This window comes from Nematolebias whitei, chromosome 5, assembly GCF_014905685.2.
Source record: "Nematolebias whitei isolate Nwh7 chromosome 5, NemWhi1, whole genome shotgun sequence".
In the NCBI taxonomy this organism is placed as follows: Eukaryota; Metazoa; Chordata; class Actinopteri; order Cyprinodontiformes; family Rivulidae; genus Nematolebias; species Nematolebias whitei.
Window position 1 is genome coordinate 45435472 of NC_056502.1, and position 9852 is coordinate 45445323.

At 43.2% G+C, this 9852-nt stretch overlaps 1 protein-coding gene across 1 annotated transcript in view; it reads left to right on the plus strand.

Moving 5' to 3' along the window:
- Window positions 1-9852, plus strand: part of LOC119410418 (ectonucleotide pyrophosphatase/phosphodiesterase family member 2) — a 303683-nt gene that overhangs the window by 269147 nt on the left and 24684 nt on the right. The gene's annotated exons all lie outside the window — the stretch shown is intronic.

Consider the following 9852-nt stretch of genomic DNA (forward strand, 5'->3'; position numbering starts at 1 on the left):
AAAAAGAAATGTAAGAAGTTGTCGCACAGCTCAGTCGAGGCTTCCAGCGGTGATGGTTCAGTGAGGTGGAGAACAGAGTTTAGGGTGGAGAAGAGGACACGTGGGTTGCGAGAGTTTGAGGTAATTATATCAGAGAATTATTTGGATTTAGCAGCTTTCACTGTTTTCTGATAACAGCACCAACTCTCTTTAAGTATTTGAAAAGAGACCTGCAGCCTGTCTTTCCTCCACTTTCGTTCCGCCCTCCTACATTGCTGCCTAACGGCCTTGGTGACGTCACTCAGCCAAGGTTCTGCTCTGAGTTTTGATTTTCTAGTTTTAACAGGTGCAACATGATCCAGAGTCTTTAAGCAGACAGAGTTGAACTGGGATGTCAGCTCCTCAGTGGTGGAGAGAACCACCGGGGGCTGAATTATCATTTTAGAGTTATAAACATCTGTGAAACGTGTGGCAGTGAAATGGTTAATTGCCCGGGTGCTACGTGCAGGAATGCACAACTTAGTCATTAGATGGGGGAGGGTGAACTCAAACTGGACTGGCATGTAGTCTGAAAAAACATTATCACCAATAACGAAATTACTAACAGTCACATCATGAGTTAAAACAAGGTCCAGTGTATGTCCATGCTCTTGGGTGGGACCGTTTGCATCCTGAGTTAGATTAAATGAGTCCAATAAATCTAAAAAGTCCTTAACCAAGGACTTCTCAGGACAACACACGTGCAAATTAAAGTCCCCAATAATGAAAACATGCTCATATTTTGGTGTGATTTCAGCTAAGAAGTCAGAAAACTCATTTATGAAATCCTTAGATCGAGGTGGGCGGTAGGCGAGTGCAAATAAAGTCTGAGGTGAATGTCTGAGTTCAAAGACGCTCAACTCAAAGCTGGCGCGGGAAACTGGGATGGGCAGTTGTTTACAGTCAAAAGTTGATTTGAATATTGTTAATAATCAACCAACGCGCCGGCCTGATGGCCGTAGTGAGTTAAAATACAGACAGTTCAGTGGCAATAATTCTGTCAAGGCGCTGGACTCACCTGGAGACATCCAAGTCTCTGTGATGCACAGAAAGTCTAACCCGTGCTCTTGAAAGTAGTCTCTGAGGATAAAAGTTTTGTTGGTAATATATCTTGAGTTGACCAAACACATCCGGATACTGTCCAAAGTGGAGCTAGCAGCGGTGGAGTTAGCGCGTGCTAATGGCCGCAGATTTTCAATAACAGCCCCTCCAGGTCGGCCCGAGCGGTGCACCGGCTGACAACTCCCGTTGTTTACCTGGTCCGGGCACGCGGGAAGCTGGCAATGGAGACCATGACCACCGACTGAAGAGGAAGATTCAGCGCGCAGAGCTTTAAGCTTCACCAGCTGACCAGCACGTTTTCCCCGATGTCTGAAGCGATATCTCCAGGCATGGAGGTGAGGAGCACAGCGGAGGTAAACTGGCACATCCGCCAGCAGGGGGGGAGGAGGGGGTCCAGAGGTACGCTGATAATGGTCCACATAAGCGACATCAGTGTCCGAAAAACGAAGATCCAGAAGCTGTTGTCGGTCATACATGAGGAGCCACAGATAAAAAACGAACAAAACAAAAATAATCCGAACACTATCAGCAGAGGTGGATTGCAAGCCATTCAGACGGGCGCCATCTTACCGTAAGTATGCCGTGAGATGATCCAGACGAACAGTGCAAATTAATTAAATTGAAATCAGAACCAAACTGGCAAGAAAATCCACTTTGCTGTGGGTCCAGCAATGCAGAGCTGAATGGAGGCAATCTGCTGCAAGGCTGGTGAAGAGTAGCTTGATCACACAGGACAGGTGAAACAGATCCCAGGCAGTAGAACAACCAGATGCAGAGTAGAGCGACTAAAGAATGCAGCAGCACTGGATGGATACAGCGGGTCGCAGAACAGGACTGATGATCCAAACCACAAGTTGTGGGACAGGGTATGCAGGCCCCAGGCAGTAGAATGAGGTAAACAGTGAAGGCCTCCACTCAGGCTGCAGAGCAGGGGCAGCAAATGGAGCAGGCCTTGGTCGATTGAGCAGCATGGAATACTCCTCAGGCTTTTCCTTTTAGACTTATCATTAAACATATGCATAGAGCATAAAATAACATAAAATTTTGATTTTAAAATAAATTAAAACTGAATTTAAAAGCGAAAGTCAAGAAGATAAAAGATGAGACTCAGAGCAAACAATTGACATACTGCCAGCTTGGATTCTAGTTCTTGTTCTTCTTCTTGATGAGTTCACACCATCTGAGATGTTGACTTTTAATCATTTTAATTGCTTGTATTATCCGATTGTTTTATGATGTGTACAACTTTTATTATGTGACTTTTAATCCTTTAAATAATTTGTATTATCTGACTGTATGATTGTTTTGTTGTGTGTACAGCACTTTGGTCTTGTGGATGTTTAAAGTGCTCTATAAAAAAGCTGGTATGGTATATTTTCATTTTGGTTTAACAGAGATCACTCAGGTTTGTTTGTTAAATGAATAAATAAATAAATAAATAAATAAATAATAATAAATGTATTTGTGTGTTTGTGTGTGTGTGTGTGTGTGTGTGTGTGTACAAACACACACACACACAAACAAACAACATTTATTATTATTGTTATGAAACAAACCTGAGTGGCAATTAAAGAGCAGTGGTTAGTTGTAGCCTCAGAAGGTAGTAGGTTAGGATTTATATGTGACTCTGGTTTCTTCCCACAGACCAGAAACATGCATGTTAGACTGATTGGTAACTCTAAATTGCCTCTAGGTGTGAGTGAGAGAGTGAATGGTTGTTTGTCTCGTTTGTCTCGTTTGTCTTGTTTGTCTCTATGTGTCCTTGTGATGGACTGGAGACCTGTCCAGGGTGTCCCCCACCTCTCGCATAAGAAAAGTGGGTATTGAAAATGAATGGATGGATGATCGATTGGTGATGGTTGGATGGAGGATATTAATCTTATGTCTGTTACATTAGTAAATACTGTAGTTGTTAATCTTCCTAAGCTGCAGCATGGAGTTCATGAAAACAATACTCCATGCTCGCTGCAGAAAGGAGAAGGTGGATGATCATGGTGTTACTTGTGTCTAAGTGTGTGTTCATGTGTTTGTTGAACCACTTGACAAATTTTACTGCAGCATGCTGCAAGTAATAACTGGATGTCCATCTACAATAATTACCTGTTGGAGCCAACATGATTTAGGCTGACTGACACAACCAGCAGAGCAAACACAAAAATATGTAGAGCAGTCAATTTTACACACAATAACCTAAAGTTTGGTGGGTCCTGTCAGAATTAAACTCCACTTCTCTGAACTGAGGTTGTTGAAAGAACTATCTACAACAAGATGTTAACTCTTCATGAGTTCTCCATAAGACCCCCACTTTGAAATTGCTGAACTACCACTTTTACATCTTCTTCAAAACATGAGGATTTTATTGCTAATTTATGTGTAACTAAAAATAAAACTCAGTGTATATATGCTCCAGGGCTGAGCTAACATAACACATTGTGATGCATCTGCCTTCATACAGCATGTTTTAAACTTAGCTTCACCGAGTGTTCACACTGAGTTGCACATTCTAACAGACCACCAACATTGAGCTATTTGGACATGATGACAAAAATATGTTTGGAGCATTGAGGCTCTAAAATCTAAGAACACTATATCAATAGTCAAGCATGGTGGTGGTAGATCATGCTGAGATACGGCTCCCTTGTCCAAATCTGATGGAATATTGAAGGAGGACTACGTCCAAATTCTTTTAACTTCACCTCAAATTACCTGCTAGATGGTTGAAACTTGGACACAGTTGGGGAAGGGAAGTCTGAGATTGTCATCATTGTATGTTCCCATACAATGATGAAATTAATTCAATGCATTTAACACATCGCACCTGAGATACACCCAGGTGGAGCAGTGGGCAGCTATGTAAGCACCCCGGAATCAATTAGGGATTGGGTGTCTTGCTCAGAGACACCACGGCATGTGGGAATGGCTGGGAGTCAAACTGCGACGTTCTGGTCCCAAGTTGGCTGCCCTCCTTTACCCCATCTCGGCCCCCCCTTGTGTGTTCCAGCAGGAAAATAATCTCAAACTCATCTGGTTTTCTGATTGGGTAAAAAGACTAACATTGAACTTCTGGAATGACCTGCCAAAGCCTGAACCTCAGCCAGATTGAAAATTTGTCAATTTGGCTTAAAAGCTGTGTCTGTACTGAGAAACCAACCAATTTAATGATTTTCACAAACTAAAAACTGGTCAAACAGTCAGAATTATACCAGAAACCTGTTGATGGATACAGATTTGGTTGAGCTACAATCTGCTAAGGAACATTTAACCAATTATTAGTGTGAGTTTATGTATATTTGAAAATATATACGAGTAAAAATCCAGAATAATTATTAATATTTTAAAATTAATAATAAGTCATATTAAAGACATTGTAGTGAATCGGGATGTTTCAGGACCTTGAAGGATGCTTCCTTTGCTTTCAAAATGAACACATCAAGCATACTGAAGAACATCTGGAACAGATGACACGTTTGAAGCAAGACGCACGTGCGGAAATTGATTCACTGAACAAGCAAGTACAGTCACTTTCAGCATCACTTACTGAAGCCAGGAAAGTCGAAGAACAGGTTTCCATGACATACTCTTCATTAAAAGAGGAGTACGAGGAAACGATTTCACGATTGTACCACTGCAAAGCTGAGTTAGACGTGCTTAAAACACAACTTCACCATGCAGAACGGAAATATGGTGAGAGGCATGGACAGAATGTGGGTACACACTGGGCTTCAGACCCAAATCTCCTTATATCACACACACCTCCACCCTTACCTAAAGTAGCAGGGACAGACCTGAACAGAAAAAATGCAGAAAAATCCATCAATGAGATTAAACAGTGTGCTGTGAATGTGTTTGAGGCATGTTCTCATGCTAAGATGCCCATAGAGGTGTTTCCTGGTGTAAAGGTTAAACCCCACCCCCTAGAACTGGAAGGACGGCGTGCATCGCCTCCTCCTCCTAAGAAAGGCGAGAAAAAGCAGTCTTTTCAAACTAACAAACCGCGTCATGAAGGTGCACGCTGGGACAAAAAAGCTCCTCTTTCAGAGGATGAACGTGATTATCGTAAATGGGTGTGCGTAGGACGCAAAGATATGGGAACCAAGGTGACCCATATTATCAGGGGAAGTCCGAAAAGGAACCCCCAAAAGACGTACCTGACCATCCCCCACCTCGGACGAAACGAACCGAGGCGAAAAAATCACAAAGGTTCCAGAAACAAGGCCCTACACCTCTGAGCTCGGAAGAGACAGAGAAACTACGCAGGTTGTTAGAAACTTTGAAACACACTGACACGGGAAACCAACCTGGAGCACTATGCAGTGATGTAATTACTATTACATCTGAGGACGCGAATGACAACATCACAGATGTCGGTGGTACACATCAAGACATTGTTGTTGTTGCCTCCAACAACCCCTCATCGGAAGAAGGGGGGGTAAACTCACACACAAACGATGACGAGTCATCGCAAGCTGAACACTCAGAAACAGCTACTGCTGTGCTGACGGTTCAGACAAACCAAGATTACACAGACAAGGCTGAACGTGTGAAGAAATGTCAGAAAAAACTTAAGAGGTGTCTGTGTAACTTTATCAGAAGGGGGGTCGCCAAGAAGGCGTACCTGTCAGTAACGCTCGAAGGTGTCCTCACACATGAAGCACTACTGGACGGTGGGGCAGACATAACAATTATGTCAACTAAACTGCTCGAGGAGCTGAGGACAGCCGCTGGCAGTGTTAACAGGATAATACCTCTCACAGAATGTGCTATAGAAATGCAGGGTCTCTCAGAGAAGAGGACAACCCTGACAGCTATAGCAATGGTTCACATGCAGATTGGCAGAATGACACTATACCACCCGGTACACGTGTCTCGTGTTGACTCATTCCCATTTTTGGTTGGCCAGGATTTTATAAATCGCTTCGACGCGATTATAGATTATGGTGATCAGACGATGTGGGCCAAGGTGAGCAAACCACTGCCAATACAAATGCCTCCGGAGTGTAACACAGACTGCCTAACAGCAGGTACCGCGGAAGGCGCAAAGGACTCCTCAGCCGAGGACACGAGCCCGGTGAGTATTCCTCTGACATCATGTGAAACCAAAGAGACCCACCAGGTGGTCCAAACTCTGACCCAACAAGACAGCCTCCTCTGTGAGCTGGAGCAGTCAGAGTCCACCAAACACTACCTACCACTGGTAGTTAAAGGTGTAGAGATCCAAGGGTCCCACACCAACGATGCTGTTCTGTCTCTGTGGACAGATAAATCAGCAATTAACCGAGCTTTCTATGAAACCTTGGTTCACAAACACGTGGATCTAGAACTAATTAAAAAAGCTTTCCGCTTTCCATTAGTTCCCAATAGTTCACAGGTAATGACCGCTGAAGGAGTCATTAACCTAAGACTGAACTGGAACCAACGAGAACTGGTTCACCCGTTTCTCGTGATCCAAAACTTACCACATGCAACCTACATAGGCTCTGACATTTTGGTAAGGTTGGGTGTCCACGTGGACACCATCAACAAGGTGCTGTGATCCCTAAAACCAGCCACAAAGGATCCTCCTGTGCTAGACACAGCAAACCTTAAGGCTGGGCAGACCATTCCAGAGGCCTGCCAGGTTGCTAACAACCAAACCACCACAGTACCACCTCAGGTGATTAACCTAATGGTGCGAATCCACATCGTAGCTGGACAAGCTATTAGCCATAAACAGGCATATTTTCAACCTTCTCCTGCATTTTTCAACTTGGGACTGTCCGTGGAAGCCACGAACCAAGTGAGCCTTGACTCCAGGACCACATCTGTTGCTGTGTGTAACACAGGCACGGATGAGGTGATGATCCCAAAAAACACTATGCTAGGATGGTTGATTTCCACTGATTTTCATGATTTTGAACTAGGCATTCCATTTCTGGGAGGACTCCCAAATAACCTGGTACAGAGTCAAGAAACTGGGCCAGTATGGTTCACAAAACCAACACAGGCCATAGCTCTTTTCTCAACCGATGACGTCGACCAAGGACCTCAAACCTATGGTGTCTTACCCATAGACAGGTCCGACGACTCAGAAAGGGATTCGTTAGAGCTCCCCGAAGAGCAAGAACCCTTATCAGTCTCATCACAGATAGATCAGGTGGTCGCCCAAGCCGACGCTCTGACATCTGATGAAGAAAGAGACAAACTTCGCCAAGTTCTTTTAAAATATGAAAAGTCATTTTCAACTGACCCAGACATCATCCAACTTCAGAAGTTGGATCCTGCAATTAACTCGATGATACTGTATCTGACTGACCCAGACAAATACACTCCATCGAAAGGCGACCTGGATTCCAATCCAGACCTTAAAGTCCTCTTTCAGCTGCGCAAACAGTTAAAACTACTCAAGGACAACCTAACTTTAGCTCATGGAGCGACGTCCTCACCCTTGTTCGCGGTCCCCCATGACCGAAGGGGGGTGACGCCAGTTAGGGTAATGTTACCAGACGCGATAACGTGATCAAATCTGACATTCAGAGTGAGTGGCGCACCGAAACGTCGTTTTCTAGTTGCTTAATCACTACTTTTGTCAATGTTGAAACGTTGTTTTACTGGTTGCTTAGTCACTGTTTTTTGTCGATGTTGAGACATCGTTTAATTGGTTTTTGGTATTGTTTCTGAACACCCCAAGCAAGAATGAATTTTGTGTGTAGTTAAGTTAGAGACTAAGAGGCCTTTAACTATGCTAACATGCAGTTCACTCGTTAAAACCTAATCTTTGCGGAGTCAATGTAGATTAATGCTACCTTAAGTACCATGATCTACATTTGTCTCACAACGCTTAAGCCGAACCTACTCGAACAATTCTATTCGGGGGGATAGCTAATTCTTTTTGATGAGTCTCGCCATAGACTCCAAAAACATTTATGGGGAAACCAAACACCCAATCTCAAGTCGTTCGTCTAAAAGACAACAGACAATTGAACCAAACTATATTTTGCCATGTAAAGCTAACTTAAACCAAGTTAGGAATGGAAAAATAGTTTGGAATGCCCTTCTATAGGTATAAACCCCTATAACCACCCTTTTCAGCATGTTCCACCCCTTAACTGGTAGCTGTAGCTGTTCCCAATCATAATAGCTTACACACCAGGTGCATATAGGTTAAGGCCTTATGTAAAATCCCCTTCATAAGCCCACCTTAAACCACATAATTGCATGACACATTGAACTAGAACGGCACCGACTGGACGTCACCCAGCGACGACCTTCGCTGGAGGAGACCTGCAATCCTGACGTTGGTCTCCAATCTTCATCCAGTGGCCGCATCTTCAGTTCAATCCAAGGGAACCCCTCTGTATGCTGATCAATCAACACCTCCATTTGTTGTGGATTTATCGTTGTGGATTATATGACTTTTTCCAATGGATTACAGACTTTGTTTCCAAGGGGTTAAAGCATTGCTACAATGGAATTACCAACAACATTATGGAATTACCAACAACATTATGGAATTACCTAAACCGTTGTGGGATTACCTTCTTTGACTTTTGTTTTCCTTGCTGGATTACATCAAGCTCAAGGACATTCGGAGGCGTAAATTCATGTTGGAATTCATCACCATGGACAGGCGATGATTTCCAAAGGGGAGACTGTAGTGAACTAAGCCTCAGGTCAAGTCCTGACCCTGAGGGCCTTCCTGGGACAAGAACTGTTATTTCATTGATTTGAGTCCAGAAACACAAAATTAAGTTCATCCAGAGACTTTCTAAGTGTGTCCTGCACTGATCAATTGAAAGAACACTCTCTTTTTATTATCATTACTATTTTACAATATCTTGATAATCAAAAGTGTGTTTAGTTCAAACCATTTTAAATGTTGAAGTGAACTACTCATTTTAAATCAACTGTGAAACAGGATAAATGATTTTTTAATCCTCATTCAAAGTAGAAATCAAGTTAATGTTTGTTACAAGAGTAATTATGCATTTTGATCTTCTGTCTGAAATGAGTAAGTTGTAAGTCGGTCAAAAGTGAAGGAACGGTCAAAAACATGTTTATTGGAAAGAAATGTCATGTTTAACTTTTTCAGATAGATAGAAGAGGACTAGCTCCAAAAAGTCTCTGTTCTTCAAAACATCTTTCTGTCTGTTCTTAAAACAATCTACTCTTTCTCCTTGACTTTTAATAACCTCTTACGTCACTAAGACCACACCCCTGTTGGTTCTTTCAACCAATCAGGAAGTTCTCAGAGGAACGGGAACTGACCTCTTTAAAAGGGTCAACACTTCCTAGTTCCAAGCGGAACGCAGAACAACGGGAACTACGCAGAACAAAGTTCCAGAAGGAAGAACAAAGTTCCGAGTCTCGTGGGGATTATGGAATCTTCCACATCTGAGTGGAACCTCTGACGGGCTCACAGCTCATGTGAGTCCACCCGTGAGGTGAGCGTGGTGTTGAACGAAGTACCGTCACTACTTCGGACGATTCACAGCTGTTTCTACGGAGACGCTGGAAAGGTAGCGTTAAATGGAACTCCGTACCAGTGGAGACATCTTCTACAGGTAAAGAGTCGATTTCCACTACCGAAGTGTACCGAGGTAGAGCTGGGTTCGAATGGAGGGTGCCGTTCTTCGTCGACACATTTTCCCTCATCCATTTTCTCTCCATTTAAACTCCTTCATTTCCCATCTTTAAAACTCTTCTATCTGCCAGTAATCATCCAGATATTTTCAGAAATGTCTGTTGGTGTTATGACCGAGGTTGTACCCAAGATGAAGGACCAGAAAACTGAAC